Below are 23,456 nucleotides of genomic sequence, written 5' to 3'. Positions count from 1 at the left end.
CATTTACATTAATTCATCATACATTTTGACACTATTTGACACAATTTCAAATTAAAAGATGCAGGTTGTCTTACTGCAGGCCGTGGTATTGGGTTCTTCTCTAAAGGCACTGAGTGAAATGGAAGAAACAGCCCTTCCATTCACTTCCAGGGAAGACCGATCCTGCTACATTTCTGGCCGTTGTCTTATAATCCATCTGGATAACAAACAATAGATAACCAACACTTGCGGCGGAATGAACCGGGATGCTGTCAGAATGAAAATTCCAGGAGAGTCCAGGAAATTCGAACTAAATTTGAAAACTTCTTACTGCAATTCGAATGTATTCAGGCTGACAACGACACAAGTATATGTATTTAAACGTCACATAATCTGAATGAAGAAGTTGTTCATCCATAAAGCTTGTTCGTGTATGAGCTTTCAGGTAGTGTGCGACCTGCAGACAGCGCGGCTCGTTCGGCATATCACCAACAGCGTTAGGGTCTTCAACCTGCGAAAAAGGAACAACATATTATAAGTTTGCACATACACCTTAAAGTATTGAACTTGAGAAAAATGTCATTAATTTAATTGATTATTTAACAAAAAAAAGGGTTATCTTGACTGGAATAAATGCTTGACTGTGTATTGGCACCAAAAAGCATATGATAATCACAACTTCCACAGAAAAGCAGTGATTCCCATTCAAAGAAAATGGTAAGTTTATACCTTTCTGCCCAAACAGAACCATCTGTATCTCTATCCCGAAAATGACAAAGACAAGTAAAGTGAAGTCAACTGTCAAAACAAGAATCATTAATATTATTATTGTTTTTATTATTTCCGTTAGCAATATTCAAACGGAATCTCACTTACACATTGCAGATCGCCATTTCTGTCAGTTCAAGTGTTACTTTACTCTATATCACTCCTGGATAAACGACAAATTAAAGCATTTAGTTCCATGCGCATATGTGGATTGAAATACAACGCACCGACTCACACTGCACAGTGCCGGACCTCTGCCAAGGGAGGTAACACGTGTCTAATTTCGAACGGAAGTTCATTGGTCGTGGCCATGGGAACGTTTAAAACACGGTGCATTGTGGGATATGTTGTATACGCCATGTTGACTGTCACCAAGCCTCGAAAGTGAGATTGTTTATCATCAAGTTAGAACATAGTGGTTTATTACGTAAGTACGGCAATATTCCGTTGTATCGGCAATAAGTAATGCTCTGAAAAACCTTTATCCTATTTTTAAAATGCGTGTAATTTCCTGTGAAAGACGTAATTGCAGAAGACAACAGGCCTTTCTGCCGGTACCACATTTTGATAGTTCAACTCCGATTTAATCGAGCACATGTCAAATGTATCAGTTATGCTTTTATTACTGTTATTCTTAAAGGGTGAATGTTGGAGTTTTTTTAGACCCTTTTGAAGTGTGTATGAAACGCGAGGAAAAGTGCATCTAAGTTCTATCGCAAAAGGCGAAAACATCGACATGTGTGGCGTGAAATGTCAAGCACGTCCACAGTCGTCATGCTCAAGTCTGTGATTCTTTGATCGGAAAGAGTTCCTCCCGTACCCCCATCTTTTTATATAGTAAATTTGCTCCAAGAGTGTCCTTCCCTGGCGTAATGTTCATTGACTATTTTATGCCTGTTCTAGCTTATTGAATGTAATTTATTGGGTGGGGTATGCATGTCAGTTTTTAGGTTTAGTTTTTGATTGGGATCGAGGTTGCGAGCGGAACTCTCACTCTGTTTCAACAAACACAGCTTTAACATGTTCACCTGAGGGACCGTTCGTGATTTATGGCTTTTTGGGGAGGTGTGCTGATGATTTTATTGATGAGGTCATGAATTTTGTACACATTAACTAGGTGTGGGTGAGCAAATTTGTGTAGGGCCGTGTCCTATTCTCACAGTTTCTCTCCCGAGATCTCTGATGCATAATACTTATAGTATTCCCAGAAATTATTGAGAATCATGTTGCGTCATGTAACTCATTACGTTTATTAACTTCTGGCGTTTTACTTACATAAACATGTTAAAACATCATCCTTTTACAGTCTCAGTCTTGTTTTAGTACTTTGTTAGACCTCCTCGCTCAGCAATGCATGCCTGAATACGCCTAGGCACACTACCCATCAAAGTTTGTAGGTAATCGTGTGACAGGGTATTCCAATATTGGACCATCTCGGCCTTCATATCTTCAATATTTCTCAGTCCCTTTTGGTTTATTCTGTCCTTCATGACTCCCCACACATTCTCAATTGGGTTTAGGTCTGGGCTGTAACTGGGCCAGTCTAAAACTTGAACATTTTCGCCCGACAACCACTGTTTTGTGTAGCGCGCAGTGTGTTTTGGGTCATTATCATGCTGGAAAATCCAATCATCTTCATACAATGTTTGTGCTGTCGGAAGAAGGTGACCATTTAGAATGTCAACGTATCTTTCTTTTGTCAAGTTTCCCGTGAAAACACACAATGGCGTCACTCCGCGAGCCGATATGCCATCCCACATGTGAAACTTCGGGCTATGTTTTGGTCGCTGGTAGATAGGTTTGACAGTATCTTTGGTCCAAATTTTCACACAATTAGGGAAAAGCCAAACAGAACTTTCATCCGAAAAGAAAACATTATCCCAATCTTGATTTTCATGAGCCCGACACCAGTTTAAACGTTTTTCCTTTTGTGCATCTTTCATCAACGGCAAGGGAATTCCACATTTTTTCACCGACCTGCCCCTGCTTTGTGCTCTATCCCGGTTCCTGTTTGAATATTCTTCAAAGTCCTGTATACTGTAGACAGAGGAATACCATGTCTACAAGCTAACACTTTAGCATCAGCCTCACCCCTTTCAAAATCATCTAGAATGAGCTTTCTTTTCTCTCTTGCTGTAAATTCTGCCATGTCAACACAGGAAGCCGTCTGCTCAGACAAGGGAGATAACTCTTGATGTAATGAGCTGCCTTCTAAGCCTTCAAGAGTTGTCTCCCTTATTTAGTATGCTTAGTGCACAGTGAAAGCCCTTTTTCCAATCTTAGCATCATTAGAAAAAGATTTTCTCAATAATTTCTGGGAACATTGTATAACGGTTGTTCACATTACTGATTGGTAACAAGGAAGTGGCCCAAGCCTGTGAATCATCATAATTTTGCATCGTAACAAATATTCGTGACTTTTAACCAACTTGGAAAAATCATATCTCGCCCTTTCTGGCTGGATTCCTCTTCCTTACACTTCATAATGTTACTTCCTTGAGGCACCACGAAAAATCAGTGGTATTACATGATATTACAATATTACACCTAATGGATCAATCAGGTGATCGATGCAGATGTTAGAATGGGAATCTGTTCATTTAAAAACGACAAGCATACATGTGGAAAGTACTTCTTGTATTTTCAGACTGTATTCGTAAGTACCGCGAGAATAGGAAACACCAGTATACATGACATGCAGGGTTATGAGCCTAAATGTGAGATTTCAACGTTTTATCCATCAAATGGGAATACAAACATTTCGAAACCATTTTATATGTGTAGATCTATGTTCAGTTTTAAAGAAATAATTGGGCTGAAAGTCGTTAATGACTTATCTGAAGATGCAGTCAAGCTTACATGTTAAGCATTTTAGTGGCTTAGCAAATCATAGATCTATCAGTGTATTGCCAGGTTGTATGTTTTTGGAAGGATATTTTTTCTCTCACTTATATACAGGTAACATGCAAAAAGTATACTCGGATGATGGTTTATGTTGGAAGTACAGTTGTCTTTCATAAGTTACCGACATGTTTTACAATTGTTCAAGCTATACTTTAGAAAACAATGAATATTATTAAGCATCTGAAACCCATAATGTAAAACCTATATTATTATGACTGTACATAATAACTACTTGAAGCAACGTGGATATCCACTTGCAGTACATGACAATGTGATTGTGAAACATTATTTCTTTTCACAATGAACACATTCTCTGTTATCACTCTGAATGGGAACTTCAATTTGTTGACTCAGTATTTTCACTGTTTGGCTAATTGTTAATTGTGACTTTCCTTATTTGATGTTCTTTATATGGAAGAATTCCCTCAATTAAAGTTGAAGAATTCCCCCAACTACGGTTCTGTGGCTATTGTTGACTATCTATCCTCTCCTTGTTATCACACAACATTCTACCATGTGTCTGGAAATAAACAACACTTAGGTTGGTAGTATTGTTACAGTTATGACTGAGTGAGAGAGTTTAGTTTTACACTGCACTCAGCAATATTCCGTCTATATGACGGCGGTCTGTAAATAATCGACTCTGGGCCAGAAAATCCTGTTGTCAACAACATGAGTATCGATCTGTGCAGTTTGAAACTGAAGACGTGTGAACCAAAGGTCAGCAAGTCTGACCACCTGATCCTGATAGTCCCCTCTTTCGACAAGCATTGTCGCCTTTTGTGGCAAGCATGGGTTGCTGAAGGCCTATTCTACCCCAGACCTTAGGGGTCTGTTATAGATATAAAATTTTATTACTTACATCATCTATATGTTTGCTTATGTTGTTAGTTACACACTGCTGCATGCATGCAATGATTGTATCTCTATTAAGCAGAGCACAAAACAGAATCCTTGTTTTGATTGTTTCCAATAAGTAACCAATCAGATTTTTGTAATAATTGCAAAGAACCGCGTTAGGGACACATGAGCTCCTTAAAACATTTTGGTTGAGTACTATAATTTAGTGGAATTCCCCGCTAAAGTAAAGGTTTGTCAATATCTGATGCAATTTTTATTTCTCACCATGCTTACTGTTGAGGATTAATTCATTAAACCCTGACATGTTGTTGGAACAGTTGGGTAGCCTAATAGTTGAAACATTCGTTCGTCATGTTGAAGACCCAGGTTCAATTCCACACATTGGTACAGTGTATGAAGCCTATTTCTGGTGTCCCCTGCCATAATAATGTAGGAATATTGCTGAAAGTGTCATAAAACCAAACTTGTTCACTAATTGTTTTGTATCCTCTCTTGGTGAATAGCTGTTCCATATGCTCATTTCATGTGAAAGCCAATCCTCAACCAGTCCACATCACTGCCAGTTCTATGTATCATGAAGGAGTAATAATTCATACAATTATTCAATAATAATTAATAACAAATTTTTATATGAATTATTACTCTATAATAGTATCTCCAGCACTGATGTATGACATTTAACACTACTTGCTGATCATCTCTGTTATGACAATCATGCAGTTTGAGGCATGGTAGTAAAATCACATGGTTTTCACACAGCACTGCTGTTCAGTTCTCTGCACCATAGCAACTTAATCTGTATTCTAGCTCGACATTTTGAGATACTCGACTCTGATTGGTCGACCGCTGCATGTGACCGTCCCTTAAACCTAAATCAAAGGACCGCTAATTACATGTCGACCCCTTCACCTGCGTATGAATACATAGCACTCACTGACCTTTTTGTTTGTAAACAAACATGTCGTTTGAATTAAACATAGGTGATTTTCACCTTGGTACCTTTTACGAGATATTTGGAGAAGAGAAATTTCATCTAAAACTGGAATGGTTTGATGACGACCTACTGAAATGTTAATGAAAAATGAAATTCTTTAACAACAGAATTTCGGCACACATTGAGTGTCACTGAATTAACGCTAGATTCCACATAGAGCGGTGTCGGGTATTACATAACTGCTAACATCACATCACGCCTAAGTTAGTAATTCCCCCGGTGTTTCATCACTCGTAACACAAATAAATACACAAAACAAACCTCACAATATCTATATATGCAGGGATGGAATTTTATTTAGTGACGGCCGCTTGTTCGGTAATACTCGACACCGTTCTACAAAACAGTCGTACAAGACTGTACTGCATACGGTTGCCTCTCCAAAACAAAGCACAAAACAGTATGAATTAAAATGAAAATGAAATTTATTATTACAAACAAATCTCTGTTAAATGTGATCTTAGTAAGCAGTACACAAACCGTTGTGTTCGGTCCACCACTGTAACACTCTTATCACATGCAGGTGTTGAGGCTAGAGAAATTGTCAAAATAACAGGTCACAAAAACCATCAAAGTTTATCATCCTACAACACCGATTCATCGGCAGCACAGAAACGCCATTACTCAGTCACCCTTCATACCAGCAATGGAAACACTCGGCCTATCCCTAACCTGATGCCTTTGGTCCCCGCTGCATCGTGAGTTGTTGCACCATCCACATCTACTATAAGCGTGTCCAATATTAAAACTGGCATGTCTAGTCTATTCCAAATTGGCAACAGCAGCGTGGTGATTAAGAATTACTTCCGTGAGTAAGTTTGAAGCGACAACACTTTACAGTCGTCCTACTTGTAGGTCATGGGCGAGTCTATAGTAATGTACTCTAGGGGTGAGGTGATTTTTCGGTTGCATATAATTGTATAAAATTGTTTAGGGGTTCTACACTATGTAACTGACAGCATTGTATCCATACGTAAGAAACACAAACAAGTTGTTTGAGCATCCAAAATAAAGTTCTTGTACTTTGCAAATGTTTTGTCTAAATCATTGCACATCCTGTTCTTGAGTTGGACGATTCCATATCGATTCCTGGAAAAACGCCCCATCACAACTCTGTGCTCTTGCGCGCGAAAGTGTCCGGATTTCAAACGCGTGTCAGTCGTGCTAGAATGGAGATAAAGGCATTCTGTTTTCATTTTTGAGGTCCTTTATCTGTTGATTTAAGACCAGTCAATGTTTCATTCACCGGTCTTATGAAAACAGAATGCCTTTATCTCCTAATAATGTTGGTGGTTTAAAGACCATTTTGCTGAGGTTACTAAACATCATTAACTGACATCATCAGTGATTATCCACTTTGCACGGAAAGAAAATTTATTTTGATTGTCTTACTGTCATGTTTTAGAAGTAACAACTAGGGGTGAGTAACAATACCAGGTAACTTGTAAATTGCAATTGGAACTTCACAATACGATATATTGCAGTACACTTCTTGTGAAGCGGTTCACCCAATATGATCGGTAATTATAAACCTTACATGACTTTTGACCCATATAAATAAAAAAATGTGTTGGTACCGGCAAAACAAAATGGCAGATGCCGTTGCAGATGCTTTTTCTTGAGTTTTAAATGACCTCTTGAACAATTACACCTGAGTCCTGACTGTGGCTAGTGGCATTGTTTCAAATGAAAGGAGGCAGTAATTTCACTACCTTAACCATCATATGTTACACTTTTGCAGTATGTTGCAGTACATGAACACATATCACAATATATACGAACATTTTTCGCAATACACAACCCTACTAACAACACAAGGAATGCATATCCTATATTTTTTAGTTCCTATGCTGAGAGACTAGCAGATTTGTCAAAATGAAATCAGTTGATCAATCACAAGAACTAGTTGTGGCATTAAGTTTTGTTGTCTGTCCATGACAATTATTCCCTTTCATCATACCAGCTTTTCAGTGCCACTTAAAGAAACCTCTGCATGTTAGCTGACATCAACCACTTATCTGGTCTTTCTTTGCGGTCATCTTCTGAACAGTAATAATATCAGAATGGTAGCCACTTGCCCAGGGAATACATTTGGTTTTTGTACTCCACACATTTCAGCTTTATGTAGTACCATCTAGACTGAGAGCTCTAGATAATTTTTCAAGCAATTGGGTATTTACTCCCATGTCTGTGTATGTGTGAGTAATTGCATTTTTGAGGAGTAACTAGCATTTTGTATACTCCCACTAGTTAAAAGAACACAGAGTTTCTTAACCTTATTGGGAACTCAACTCTTCTATATATATAAATATAAATGCATCACTATTTTAGTATTTGTCATATTGCCAAACATTTGGCAGTCATTTTTAAATACATGTACTCAACATGGAAGTCTCGTAGCTATCAGAGTGAACCCTGGATAGGGGCCTACAGCTATAATAGTATTTGTACATTTAGGCATCGCCTACCAGTAGCTAATGCTGTTGTAGAGTGTGGGTGCCATGATGAACTATACTCAAGCCAGTTAACTGAGTAAAGTGAGCAAGATATCATAGACCTATTGTGTTTTAAGTGATTCTTATGCATTTTTTGTACTCTCAGACTTGTAATTGATGTAGTAAATGTGATTTTTATTGAGTAAATACACAAATACACACCTTATCTGGAGCTCTGGGACTACACAAATTTCAGCTTTATAACTATGCTATGTCCTCTTGACTGAAGTGTTAATTAATCTTTATTCTACTCATTTCAACTTTATAATTAGGTTATTCTGTTGAGCAAAGTATTTTTCAGTCTTTATTCCACACATAACTATGACATATCCGTTAGAGCAAAGTATTATGATATTAAGTCTGTACACATTCCAGTTTTATAACTGGTACAATATATGCTATTGATGTGTCCCAGCTAACTTCATTAATAGAATATTGGAGCTGAGTGTAAGGACTATTCAGGTACACCTTATCAGTAAATCGTAAGTTGTAACAGACTCAAAGGAGGCCTAATTTGCCCCGACAAGGCAGCTAGTGAACCGTGCTGTCCATATTCTACAGACCTGTTGTTGAGCTCTCTATATCAGGGTATGTGGCCACATTAGTCTCGTCATGTTTGTCAGAGACTCTATCATGTGTATAGCGTTTGTACCACATCGGAACACTTACCTGTAGATGGTAGCATTGTTTTGACAGTTGTTGGAGGTTTGGATGCAGGCATGGCTGAAATAAGTTAAGCTGAAGTAATTGTTGAGGTAATCGTTAACTGTCAGTGCTGTTATAATAATCATGTGTTTGTTATGTTGGAAACCAGACACTATTTTACATGTTTGTCGCTCTTAAAACCAATAATTATTGTGAATCTCTTTTGACAATGGTGCAGTTTCAATATTGTGAAAAGTATCTTTCTAAGCAGGGATTTATATAAATAATGTTACCTTTGCAGACGTGGGTGGAAATGGTCTTTCCAACTTTGTATTTTGTTTTTCTCAGAAGTATAACTTCTTTGATTGGCATTCTAGAACTTACGGAAATAGAGAATGGGGACAATTTTAGAGAAATTAGAATCTATGTTAAAACCTCACCTGTACAGAGTAAAGAAATTGTATATCCATAGAATTGTGTTTTGATATTTTATTGTGAAACTGCTTGTAAATTTAATAATATATAATTATAAATCAAGGCTATAACTGTTTGGTCCTACTGTTCGTGAAATGCATGTTACCTTGACTATACCACCTCATTATGTATAAGTATATCTTGTCAAAAACATTGGAGAAATAATGAAATACAGTTTAAGAATATTTTTCTCAGTAAAGTGTCATTTTTATTGTTGGAGAGGACCAAATACTGCATTGCAATAGGTGTGGTGAAATTTCCACTGTAAAAGGATAAAATAGCATATTGTGCAGTATTGAGGTTTTAGATGTGGTAACTTTTTCATAAATTTTCTTTTGATTTAAGATGCTTCATGCATTGATTTGCTGATAAGAAAATTCACTCGACACATCCCTACTGTCAGGGGTCAATGGGGTCGCCTAATGGTTAAAGCATTCCCTGTTCATGGCGAGGACTGGGTTCATGTTGGCACAATATGGGTACAGTATGGGAAGCCAATGTCTGTCCCTCACTAAAATATTGCTAAAAGTGGCACATGTCTAAACTCCCTCCATTGTTGTTAGATCTTTAATTTATGCCAAGAGAAATGTCAGAATGACAGATCTGCTTAAGACTGACTCTTTAGTGTAAACATAGCCACTTAGTACAGTCAAGTGTTCTAAACTAGATTTTGCAAAATATTCTATACTGTTTAGAGGTATTGTTTACACATGAACTGATGTACTGTAAAACTAGTTTGTAACATTGAAAAAGTTAATGTCATAGGTTCAATAAATGTTGAAACTCAGTGAAAACTGTCGAATCTTTAACAAAACCTTACACCAAAATGCAGATGCTGTTCACATACATGATATTTGCACTTGCTTTGCAGCAGTTTTGATGTGTTAGGTTGAGTGCTTCAAGTCTAAACTTTGATGGGTAGCATATGAAATTGATAGCAATGGGGAGAAATTAATCTGGTCTGTTGTAAACACTTACAGTACAGTTTACCAACACTAAACTGTCTCTGAGGATCAGTTTCAGAAGATTTAAATTTTTCTTATGGACAAACATTAACTGAGTTTACTAGACCTAATGGAATGTCACTACACTTGGTCTCAGAACATGTAGATTATGTCAAACTCATAGGCCACCATTATAAGATGGGTATTAAAACTGCAACATAAATATTACAAAATACAACAACTTGACAGACAGAAACAATAATTATTTATCATGTGTATGAGCCTTGTGGTCATTTATGAATGTAGAACAGTCATCTTGATCACTGAAATTGAAAACTTCAAATATTTACCATTTGCAGATGTACAAATAATATGAATACATATTTAACTCACTTTACAATACCTTTTACAAGATTCCCCTGTATATATGCGATCTTTCTATGAGAGTTTTATACATTGTCCTCAGTAGGTCTATTGATCATATCAAAAGTGTTTGTCAATACACACGACTGGGAAACACGATCAGCACAGATGATAACAAATGCCATTGGTGCATTTAGAGACTACTGGGCTGAACACTTAGCATTATTAGAAGTGTATATAACTTTAGTTTAGTGACTGTGTACCTGGTATGCAAAATGCAATGACCGAAAACTAACAGGTCACAAACTAGAAGAGCGTAGTGTACATCAAAATGCCGACTGTACAACTGTCTTTAAGTTTTAACACATGGTGTACGGTTGTGTTTGTAAATTGTAATATAGTGTACAACTGTTTGACATGGTGTACAACTGTCTTTGTAAATGAATGTAATATAGTGTACAACTGTTTGACATGGTGTACAACTATCTTTGTAAATTAATGTAATATAGTGTACAACTTTGTTTGACACACTGTACAACTGTTTGACATGGGGTACAATTGTGTTTTCCATGGTAAACAGCTATGTGTGACATATAGTGTAATACTATTTGACATTGTGTGCAACTATGTGTGACATATTGTACAACAATGTTTGACAGTAGTATATAACTGATTGACAGTGGTGAACAACTGTGTTTGATCCTGGGCACCCTCAGCATACCAGACAATTCAAGTCACACAACATGGCAATGTTTGTACACCTGCTAAGTCTTAGCCAAACACCATTATCTGAAACAGACCAGTGACGCCTGCTGTGTGTGAGTATCTTCGCTAGATACGGAATTACACGCCATGCTGGGCTAGGGGGCAGGTTATACTTCAGTTCATAATAAGTGGTGTTCTCTGTCACATAAACATCTGTATACTGTTGATATGGTCACCTGAAAATAACTGGTAAAAGTAATTTTAAATTGATTGTATTAGTTTTGCTGAATTTTTGTCAGTGCAGTGCAATTGTCTATTATATATCTAAAAAGTTTGTTTGAGTAATTGTCTGTGAATAAAAGGAAATATTTGTTCTTTTTTTTACTACCTCACTTTATCCACACGGTGTATTCTGAGGCTGACTAGTACCCAGTGTTCAATGTGTCTATTGTTGTTTGTAGTTATTAAATATATTCCATCAATATCACAGGAGGGTATGCAACCACTAGTCTTCACACTGCTTTGACCCGTGAAGATCCAGGTTAGAATAGGTCTTCAGGAATCCATACTTGCCACGGAAGGCGACTATACATGTTGTAAGAGGCAACTAACTGGATCAGGTGGTCAGACTCGCTGACCTTGTTCAGACATGTCATCGATTCCCAGTTGCACAGATTGATGCTCATGCTGTTGATCACTGGATTGTCTGGTCCAGACTCAGTTATTCACAGTATAGCTGGAATATTGCCGAGTTTTGTGTAAAACTCATTCACTCACTCACTCAAACAGGGATTCAAACCTGGGTCTTGGTGAGATGAATCTGTACCATTATATTACCCATGGTGCCAGGTACAGCATCTTTTTCAGATTTGTCAAAAAGTGTATTCAGTGACCAAGGACATGGCCAACCTCCATGGCATAGTAGTTAGTGCATTCAATGGGAAAACGTATAGTCACAAGTTCAATCCCCAGCCATGTCATACCAAAAGAAGTTCAAACACGGTACTTGTTGGTCCTAGAATGCCTGGCACTCAGCAGCAATGGGTAAAACAAGGACTGATTAGCATTAGTATAATGTGTCTGAGTAAGGTATTCATGCTTAACTGGTGGTATGGTATCTGAGTGAGCTGGCACTATAGAACAAGCTTAAATCTGGGCTAGTACAACCAGTGGTGGCATGTTGTCCCCTGCATAGTGCTCAGGTCACAAATCAGTTGAAGTTAGACATCTGTCATGAAGTGTCCTCGGATGGGTGACCATGTTCGGCAGCTTGACTCCTGAACGTCTCTAGGACGTCAGACCTGCCCCACAACAAAACACATGTGATACATTTGGTCTCACAGTGGGCAAGTGAGTTTGTTCAAATTTGCCTCCATTCACCCAGCAGAAAATGTGCACCTAGTGTGACTATTACCTTCTAGCACCTTACATTGCGTGAGGTGATGATGTCTGTGCAAGCTTGGAGCAGCCACTTAGTGCCTGGAGTATTTAGTGCTATGAAATTTGAAAATACTCTCATTATTATTCTCATTGTTAAGCAGTCACACATACACACACATGTGCATTGACAGATGAGTGAAATACTCTTATGTATGTTTTTAAAGCTCACTTCACCAAGGACTTGTGATACAGTGACACTTGTCATTCATGCATTCAATTCTTGGTTTATGTGTCTTACAGTTAGCCATAATATGGCTTTCATGTTGCTGGCAGTTCATTGAATTTCATGCCACTTCACACGTCTGTCTGTTGTTGTCTTATTTTTCAAACTGTAAGATCTCCAGTGGATGTTTTGTACCCTGTCTGAAAGCAGACTTTTTGATCTGGTTTTAACATGGCGTGTCTGTCATGCTTGTAGGTAGGTTGCATATGCATTCTGCCGTCAGAATCAATTCATTTGAATAATGTTTTTCAACTTTAATCCATGATATGGTTAATAGCAAATAATTTCTATATTGCTTCATTCAAACTAAAGTAACCTTAAGATTGTTCTTGTATGTTTAGAGCAGCCAGCAAATACCATATACTAGTTTAATGGAACATAATAGAAGTGTGGGTACGTAGCGTGTGTTGAATGTCAGGTTCCTGCTCTTACTGTCATATTCAGTAAATGAGTGAGTTTTATTTCACTTTTAGGCCAGTCCAGTTTCATATCTTTTTTTACTGAATTTTGTCCTCAGAAAACCTAAAGCCAGGAGGGAAAAAAAAGATATTTAAAAAATATCCAGTCAAAGCAATATTCCTTTTAAATGTATTTTAATTTTGGTAGTTCATGAAGTGTATATGGGACAAAAAACAATCTAAAAAACTTTCTGGTGAATTTACATTTTTGGCCAATAAAAACATTAGGATTTTATTTTTCTAGATGATCCAAACTTAGATTCATTTGTAACTACTAGTCTCTTTCCATGACCTACAAGAAGACTAGTTCCCCTCTCGTACACCATCAATGCCAAGAATCATGGCGAACCAATCAAATCGCGGATAGTAAAGTGCATTTCGAAACATGAAAATGGCTGAACCGTTGAACTTTGAAAGCAATGGATAATTTAAACATAAACTTTGAGATAAAGGATCAACAACTCTCAAAATATATATTCAGAATATGACCGTATTCTGTTTTGCCCACAGGACGTAGCATATTCTAAGGGCCATGTTTAGAAATTCAGAGTTATCTTTCCTTGGTAACAGGACTAGACTATTTTCATCTCCATGCTCGTTTGCGCTTAAGACAGGGTCCAGCTGTAAACATGGCCACGAGAGGGGTACAAGATGCCATCTGGCTTGCCGGAATGACACGAGTAGTTACAAATGACTTATACTAAGACTCATTTGTGTGAGAGATAGAGAAGTGCAAGGCATGAATTATCTCCCCTATTTCCTGCATAGTCTTGTAGATGATGGAAGTGAGAAAAACACTAGGGCAAACTATGACATTGCTGTCAGAAATAGGAAAAAACAACAACTATTTTGAGGATGTTAATCTGTATCAACTCCCTGGTCTGTGTTCCCATAACAACAGTGGACAGACTAACTATCCCCGTTCTGCTCAGAGTTTCTGTGTAGTGGCTGACAGTCTGGATCACCTCACATCCATGGCAGACACCACCTAGCAGTCATGTTCATTTCAAATGACAAGTGGATTTAATGAACCATATTGTGCACTTTCTGTAAAAATGGTACTTCCAAACCGTTTAATTGCAGAAGTAATATGAAGTCATGTGAACTTTACTAGTGCAATTTGTCTTTAAAAATTTACTATGCAGCATGCATATTCTATAGGGATAAAATATAGCACTATTATGACACTTGACATATCATGAGAATCAACTCTGTGTCTTGTGAGACAATACCCCCAATCCAAAGTGGTGAGTGGTGTGGTGTATTGTGTTGTGTGTAGTGTGTTGTCCGGTGCATAGAGCTCAGGTGTCAAATCAGTTGGAAAGTCCTAGAATGGGTGAACATGTTTGGCATCTTGACACCTTGGAGTTTTGAGAACTTCAGTCTTACCCCACAGTGAAGCACATGGGATACATGTGGTCTCACCATAGGCAAAGGAGTTTGTTCAGAATTGCCTCTGTTCACCCAGGCAGAAAGTGGGTACCCAGTGGGATAAGTCATATTTGACCAGTAGCCAGCTTAGGTTATCCGGGGTAATAAATATCAGATTGTTAGCGCTGTGTATGAGTATTCACCTAGTGAGTTTAAACACGTTATTAATGCATTTATTTTTATCAAAATTGGCATAGAATATTTGGATTTGTCAACCCGGTATTATCTTCAAATACAAACATGGACAAGCGACAACGTCAGTGTGCTCAAGGACTGAAAACAACCTAATATCTACAAGTGCTTGAATGATCTATGATATGGAATAGCCACATTATATTCACTGTATTCATGGCCGTCAGGTAACAACATGTTTACTTCAGAACATTGCGGCAAGGCACAGTCCTATCATCTATTTTGATTAAATAGTTATATACTGTACAATATTTCTTGAGACTTCCTAATTTCAGTCAGTGCTCCAGTATGCTGTATTCATTGCCGATCATAAAAATATGAGATCAATGTCTTCATAATCAGCTTACAGTGTACTGTTATTCGCCGAGTATGTGCAGGTGTAGGAGTAGGAGTAATTATTTCTGACTTAGGATTCATGTTTTATTTACAGTATTTTCCTGAGCCATTGATATACTTCAGAAACAGTTATGCTACCCTTCAAACCCTGCTTAATACTCAATATTGATATTAATGCAAACATTGGGAACACTTGCTGTGGAGACAGTGATTCTAATTTGAATACAATTGTTTAAGGTTTTTCTGCTCAAACCCTAATTATATGTGAACTTAATTTTTTTTAAAAGTTGTATTATGCAAAGTGGTGAATGTCGTGAACAGGTGTAAATTACAGATAATGAAGGCTTCTTGTATTTCTCTACAAACATGGGCTGTACTCTTCAAAAGCATTTAAGATAATTGCCAATCCTTAGACCTGAAGCCGACTGAAAAACACTCATCCCCATGACTCTGACTCTGAGTGATAGGATATATCCCTGTCTGAACATTTGGATTCAGACTTATCAGGAGACCTGGCTCTTGGTTCTTTGTAGATAGGGCCTGCAGGCTTTCACTCACTCACTCACTCACTCACTCACTCACTCACTCACTCACTCACTCACTCACTCACTCACTCACTCACTCACTCACTCACTCACTCACTCACTCACTCACTCACTCACTCACTCACTCACCTGAGAATATAATTATTTTGGTATGAAGTCAGACTTGATTGTTGTCAGGTATTATAAGAGGCATAGCTCTTTGATGATTTATTCCACTGACTACCTTTTTCTTAAACACTAAATGTTGCTGTATAGCATTTACACATTTCAAGTGACAAGATCAGGTTTTCAAAGGACAATAGGCTAGGTAATTACCAAGCTACCAATTACTCCCAAATATTTTGTAAGGCAGTCAATATCCTGAAAGCTGAACTGATCTGAAACCATGTCTTTTTATAGATCTTCATATGCTTTAACTTATCAATACAATCTACATAAGTAACTTATTCCTGAGAGTTAAAAACTTCATGCTGTTACAAAAGTGATATTGTTAAATCAGTTTCTTTTACATTTTTTCCTTCAGTTTGTATCAATGAAATGAAAAGTATGTTTGTTTATATGTCATTAAGTCATTTATTCCATTAGGTAGCAATCACTGAATGGGAAAAAAGCTTCACTCATTTAATTTATTTGCTAATATTGACCCAGTCAGTCCAGTATTTACATATGCAAGATGTGCTAACACATCATTGTTGGTTTCTGTGCTGGCATGTCATGAAGAAAGACATCAATACCCACTATAAATGCCAATTAGTTTTTCTCTGGTTAATGACAAAGCACTGGGTGACAGTCCGTGTGTCGTCTATGACAACGACTAGCTACATGAACGTAGTCAGGGACATTGGACACAACCAGCCTGAGCATGGGCCTCACACACACTGCTGTACACACGTCCTTGTTCAGTAGCCAACACACACCCTAGTGAAGTCAGGTGGATGTGATTTAGATCGTCGTTGAGATCAGGGAAGACATGGTTGCATGTGGAAACACTTCTCCGATACCCGTTTCAGTGTTTATTGTCATGGAGCAATGTTAAACTTACCTGGAGACAACATGACACTCAGGTAGGTTGTCACACGACTACTGAAGTTGTCACCTCTCTACCAAGAGGTATTTTTATGTTTTATAAATTTGATTATACAACCTTTCTTGCAGTGATTTATTGGCATTGTTCTGTGTTTGTTGGGTGCATGTTTCAATTATAGATGTTCAGGTTGTCACCTCTCAACCAAGTGGTATTTCTACATTTCATCATTTTTTTCCTTGGTATAATATATTTGCACTGCCAACCAGTGGATTTGTGGCAGAAGTCTTTGGGTTTAGATATTCAGGTTATCACCTCTTAAACAAGTGATTTTGTGGCTTTATGTATATGTCCTTTCCAGTTATAAATTTACTCTGTGGCAGACATGTCTATTTTAGATATTCAGGTTATCACCCCTCACACAAGGATTCACTAGTAATATCTTTATTGATTCGTTCTTTCTAGGTCTGATATATCAGCAGTGCTAAACAATGGATTTGTGGCAGACATTTCTTTAGTTTCGATAATCAAGTTATCACCTCTTAATACTTCTGGTATTTTTACATTTCATATCTCTATTTATAAGTCCTTTCTAGGTAGGATATATTAGCACTGCTGAGGAGTGGATATTTAGAGACATGTTTTCCTTTTTAATATTTTTTTGATTTACAATGTTTTATTTACAATTGGTCGTTATGTTTTCTTTGTTGAGTATATTTTTCATTTGGATAGAATTGTAGGATAAGATTTTGTAGCTGGATTAGATGGAATTATCAAATCATATTTTTCAATTGGATAAGTTATAATTAGGAGATAAATTTATTGTTTGGGTAAGTTAAAATTATCAAACTTATTTATCAGGTCTGTAATTTAGAATTATCAGACATATTTATCGGGTGTGCAGTCGAACCCCGTTTACTGGGACCCCACATATCCAGAGACCCCACCTTCCGGGCGATTTTTATGTGAAACGAATCTTACGTTCATTAATTGTACTTGCTAAACCGGACCCCGCACTTCTGGACCCGGACGGCAAATTTTCAAACCATTCCCACAGATTTCCATTGAAAAATGATCCAGTTATCCAGACGGAGAGATCTGTTCAACATGCATGTGTCACGTCAATACCGTTTACCTAGGTGATTTCATTCTTAATCTATCGGAAGGCATTTGGTGTGAATTGATTAATTAGCCATTAAAACACTAGTGATTTGTGTCACTCATTAGGATTTGGCACGTGTGAGAACATCTCATCAGTAAATGAAAACACACGTTAAATAGGATTAACAAAAACTGTAATTGTAATTGTACTCTTATAAATCGACCCCTGCTGTCTGTCGCTATGCAAGTTAAAAATAGCCTCCCACATTATCTAAGTCATGTGATCCTGTCCGGAAGTTTACTTTCTGCAGACAGCATAAGTTTGACGCGATGTCATATGTTTTTAAGGCATTTAAAATTTTAAAAAAAGAATATGCAATTGGCAAAATAGAAACTTTTTGTCATCGATTTACGTTTTTCATCTAACTTAGCATCTGACGCTCCACACTACATGATTACATCTGAGACAACCTGACAAATGGTAACCTGCGTTCCGCCTTCCATGTATTATCGGTAACCTTATATGTTATGATGATTCACTGTTATTACTATTGACGGTTTATTTATTGACATACATACATGAACATTTTTTGCTTTCACTTAATTTGTTGGATCCAGTTAACCGGACGTCTCACTATCATGACGATTTTCGAGTGAAACCATAACATCCGGATAAACGGGGTTTGACTGTGAAGGTTAGAATTATCAGACATATTTATTAGGTGGATAAGATAGAATTATCGAACATATTGGTCAGGGGGATAATTTAGAATTATCAGACATATTTATCAGTAGGATACATTAGATGCATTGGACATATTTATCAGTTAGATAAGTTGGAAGTACTGGATCATACTTCTAAGAAAGAATTGTGGAAAACATTATGACAATAGTGATCAAAATTATTAGTGTCACTGTAACAATGGCATGGCTAAAACTGAAATGGCATGGTTAAATTCTTACTAGTGTGCACTTATGGCGCATATGATTTGCACCAAAGTATGTTTTCACCAAAATTTTCTTTCATGTCTTAAAGGGACATAATAAACAGTGACTAATGATAAAGTCTACAGACCAGACAGCCAGCTAATCATTAGTGTATTTTCAAAGTTTGAGATCAGTAAATAAATGAAAATACATACCTACCATTGTTCTATTACTCGTGATTTAGTTTTGATTGTGACAATACAAATTACAATATCAACTTGAACTTCACTTCAAGTTGTGTAATGTTTTTAAGTTCAGTTTAATAGACCATGAATTTATAGCACACCTTAAACTGAAATGACACACTTTAAATTATCATGACAGTGCCCATGAGGCACACTTGACAAAAACTTAATTTCGATCCCTGGCTTTCATATTTTGACTTTGTGATACCTCTGTTGTTGATATTGTAAGTTAGTAGAGAGGATGCAGTGTACCGTGCTAGGGGGAACATTTAGGACCTGAAACATGCTGGTTTGACTTAGATTTAAAGGTTTTTGTGTTTTTTATCCTGAATTGAACAGTTGAAGATTAAAATGCAGCCTTGCAATTTGACATTTTATTAGTAACTCTTTTGATGGAATCTTCACATGTATTATGTGGTTTTATTAAGGACTGGCTATCAATAGAGATAGAGATTGATGAGAGGCCCATTAATGAAGACATCACTTTGTGTATTGTGTGTGTAAATTAAAACTTTTTTTCTTCACAATAATATGCATAAGATGTAACTTTTCATGTTGATAATCATCAAAACATCGAAAAATTTCCAAACAATATTTTAGACTATCAATATTTTTAGCCAGCCTTAGTATTTTTGTAATATTATTAAACTGGTCACTGTGATATCAATGTTTCAGGTAAAATGAAGGTTTAATCCATGATTGCATATGTTGAATAGTTAAAAAAAGCAATGTGAAGTTGATTTTTTATGGCTTAGAAATATGCCCATACAGGCTCAGGGTATGTATCATCATCAGGAAACCGTATGTACAATATAAGGTTACTTTAGTTGCTTCAGAACTTTGTTTAACACATGTCCTGACAACCATGTCCCAGACAGTTTGTTTTGCTGTTGCCAGTGACTGTGGTAGCATGCTTGTACCATGCGAGATCTAGGTAGGATCATCGGCTTACACAGGCAGTTCCAGCACAGTCAGGACAGAGAGGAATAGATATTTTGATGAGAACTGAAACATTATAAAAGAAACACGACAACATTGTTAATCTGTGTCTCTTCTACAAAGTCTTTTGATGAACCCATAGAAAAATATCTTTTGAAGAAAGAAAACTATTTTGTATTTAAAGTCAGGATTCCCATGATTATTTTATTATCAGAATATTTTAACAGATATCCTGACAATTATTTTGTAAATGTCTTTCCAACCAGAAATAGTTGATATAAGTATGAAAATATATTTAACTTGGACCATTATAAATAAATTAGAAACGATTTTAAGATTACATGTTAATGATTAGGATAATATCAGACTGTTGAATTTGACTGCTGGTTGAATCATTGAAAAAATTACTTTGAATATTTCGGGTTTGTCAGTGGAACTCATTGTGAATATAACATATGTTTTTATGTCCATGGTGTTAAGTTCAAAGGAGTTTTCATGTTGGATCAATAAAATAGTCATACTGAGTTATGTACAAGACTTTAGTTTCACCTTGCATTGTTGCAACCCTTAGCTGCTAGGATTTGCTGGTCGTTGGTTTTAATCCCAAGATTTGCCCTGACAATGATTCTCAGTGGTACAACCATACAAAAACTGAAATGTGATAGATAGACTACTATCAAGGGACTGGTCGTCCCGTCTCATTGTCATTGAGTTTATAACTGTATTATAAACTGTTGACTGCTAACTTCATTATTGATTGACATTCAACAGATATAAAACCAAATATCTTATACAATATAAAGCAGGCCAGGTAATGCATTCTTGATAAAACAAGCAGGGTAATGTAGCACAGTTAATACAGACTGGGTAATATAGCACAGTTAATATGGCAGGACAAAAGAGCAAATGTAACACAGATTTGCTGAAGCAGGCAGAACCCAGTTAAGACACCGTGGTAGGTCAGCATGGGTAAGACATGAGTGTAATGTTGTCCAGGTTATGCAGATGGGTAATATAGGCTAGGTGATACAAGTAGGGTAATATGGCCATCTTGATACAATTGTCAGGCAATGAAGTCCAGGAAATATAGGCAGGGTAGTATAACCCAGTAGTACATGCCAGATAATATACCTCCATAATACAATCCAGGTAATTGCCCCAGTAGTACATACCAGGGAGAATAGTCCTAATGGTACAGACAGGGTAAAATACCCCAGTAATACATACCAGACAGTATAGTCCTAATAGTACAGACAGGGTAACATACCCCAGTAATACATACCAGGCAGTATAGTCCTAATAGTACAGACAGGGTAACATACCCCAGTAATACATACCAGGCAGTATAGTCCTAATAGTACAGACAGGGTAACATACCCCAGTAATACATACCAGGGAGAATAGTCCTAATGGCACAGACAGGGTAAAATACCCCAGTAATACATACCAGACAGTATAGTCCTAATAGTACAGACAGGGTAACATACCCCAGTAATACATGCCAGGTAATGTACCCCAGTAATATATGCCAGGTTATGTACCTCCAGTAGTATATGCCATGTAGTACAGTCTAAAAGTACAGGCAGGGTAAAATACACCAGTAATACATATCAGGTAATATACCTCAATAATACATGCCAGGTTATGTAATATACCCCAGTAATACATATCAGGTAATATACCTCAGTAATACATGCCAGGTTATGTAATATACCCCAGTAATACATATCAGGTAATATACCCCAGTAATACATGCCAGGTTATGTAATATACCCCAGTAATGCATATCAGGTAATATACCTCAGTAATACATGCCAGGTTATGTAATATACCCCAGTAATGCATATCAGGTAATATACCTCAGTAATACATGCCAGGTTATGTAATATACCCCAGTAATGCATATCAGGTAATATACCTCAATAATACATGCCAGGTTATGTAATGTACCCCAGTAATGCATATCAGGTAATATACCTCAATAACACATGCCAGGTTATGTAATATACCCCAGTAATGCATATCAGGTAATATACCTCAATAACACATGCCAGGTTATGTAATATACCCCAGTAATGCATATCAGGTCATATACCTCAATAACACATGCCAGGTTATGTAATATACCCCAGTAATGCATATCAGGTAATATACCTCAATAACACATGCCAGGTTATGTAATATACCCCAGTAATGCATATCAGGTAATATACCTCAATAACACATGCCAGGTTATGTAATATACCCCAGTAATACAGATCAGGTAATATACCTCAATAATACATGCCAGGTTATGTAATATACCCCAGTAATACAGATCAGGTAATATACCTCAATAATACATGCCAGGTTATGTAATATACCCCAGTAATACAGATCAGGTAATATACCTCAGTAATACATGCCAGGTTATGTAATATACCCCAGTAGTACATATCAGGTAATATACCTCAGTAATACATGCCAGGTTATGTAATGTACCCCAGTAATACATATCAGGTAATATACCTCAGTAATACATGCCAGGTTATGTAATATACCCCAGTAATACATATCAGGTAATATACCTCAATAATACATGCCAGGTTATGTAATATACCCCAGCAATACATATCAGGTAATATACCTCAATAATACATGCCAGGTTATGTAATATACCCCAGTAATACATATCAGGTAATATACCTCAATAGTACATACCAGGTAGTAAACCCCAGGAATGCATGCCATGTAGTATAGCCCAGAAATAACGTGACAGGTAATATACCCAGCAGTATATGCCATGTGGTATAGTCCAGTAATACATGCCAGTTAATATACAGCAATAATGCATGTCAGGTAATATATCCCAACAACACATGCCAGGTAACATAACCCAGTAATACATGCCATGTCATATACCCCACTAGTGTATTCCAAGTAATATACCCAAGTAATACACGTCAAGTAATACAGCCTAGTTTGTCATGCAGCCTGATCTGCTTCTCCAGATTGTTGTTGCATACATAATGCATGCATCCAGCACTCCCTGCCAGCTGCAGCTTTTGTTTAGCTGATGGAATTCTTTCTTTGTGCTCATGTTTATGTCATGTATACTTCATGTGAAAAAGAAGGTCAATTCAGTAAAATTTCAAGCAATGTTAAAAGGTACACAAGTCACGTGGGTGCCTGTGACAGGCACAAATACTGTAAGGCCATTAACCTCAAGAAACACAGAACCTTTTACCAGATTTAAGTCAGGGGAAAGTATGTACTCTCTGCAGAACTGGTGACACATTCTCATACAGGTGAGCTGTCATGTATTTATTTATATCTTGGAAATTCAAACAAGATATGCAGATATGTTAAAAGAATGTCAGTGGTCAACATTCAGACCATTTCTTGGTTATCATGCTTTAGTAAAGGGGGTTGGGGTCACCCATTATTTTGTATTTAAACTTTAGGGAGGGGCATTAACGTTATA

The 23,456-nt window shown here is 37.0% G+C and overlaps 1 protein-coding gene across 1 annotated transcript in view; it reads left to right on the top strand.

The window, feature by feature from the left end:
* The first annotated feature begins 1,093 nt into the window (after nucleotides 1-1,093).
* The window catches only part of LOC137289041 (serine/arginine repetitive matrix protein 2-like), a 44,107-nt gene continuing 21,744 nt past the window's right edge, over nucleotides 1,094-23,456 (top strand). The window contains exon 1 of the mRNA XM_067820832.1: nucleotides 1,094-1,174. The gene's annotated coding sequence lies outside the window, so the exon portion shown is untranslated. The remainder of the gene's footprint in view (nucleotides 1,175-23,456) is intronic.

Source organism: Haliotis asinina, chromosome 1 (assembly GCF_037392515.1).
Source record: "Haliotis asinina isolate JCU_RB_2024 chromosome 1, JCU_Hal_asi_v2, whole genome shotgun sequence".
Lineage (NCBI taxonomy): Eukaryota > Metazoa > Mollusca > Gastropoda > Lepetellida > Haliotidae > Haliotis > Haliotis asinina.
The sequence above is the reverse complement of the archived record's forward strand: the minus strand, read 5'-3'. Positions and strand labels throughout refer to the sequence as shown.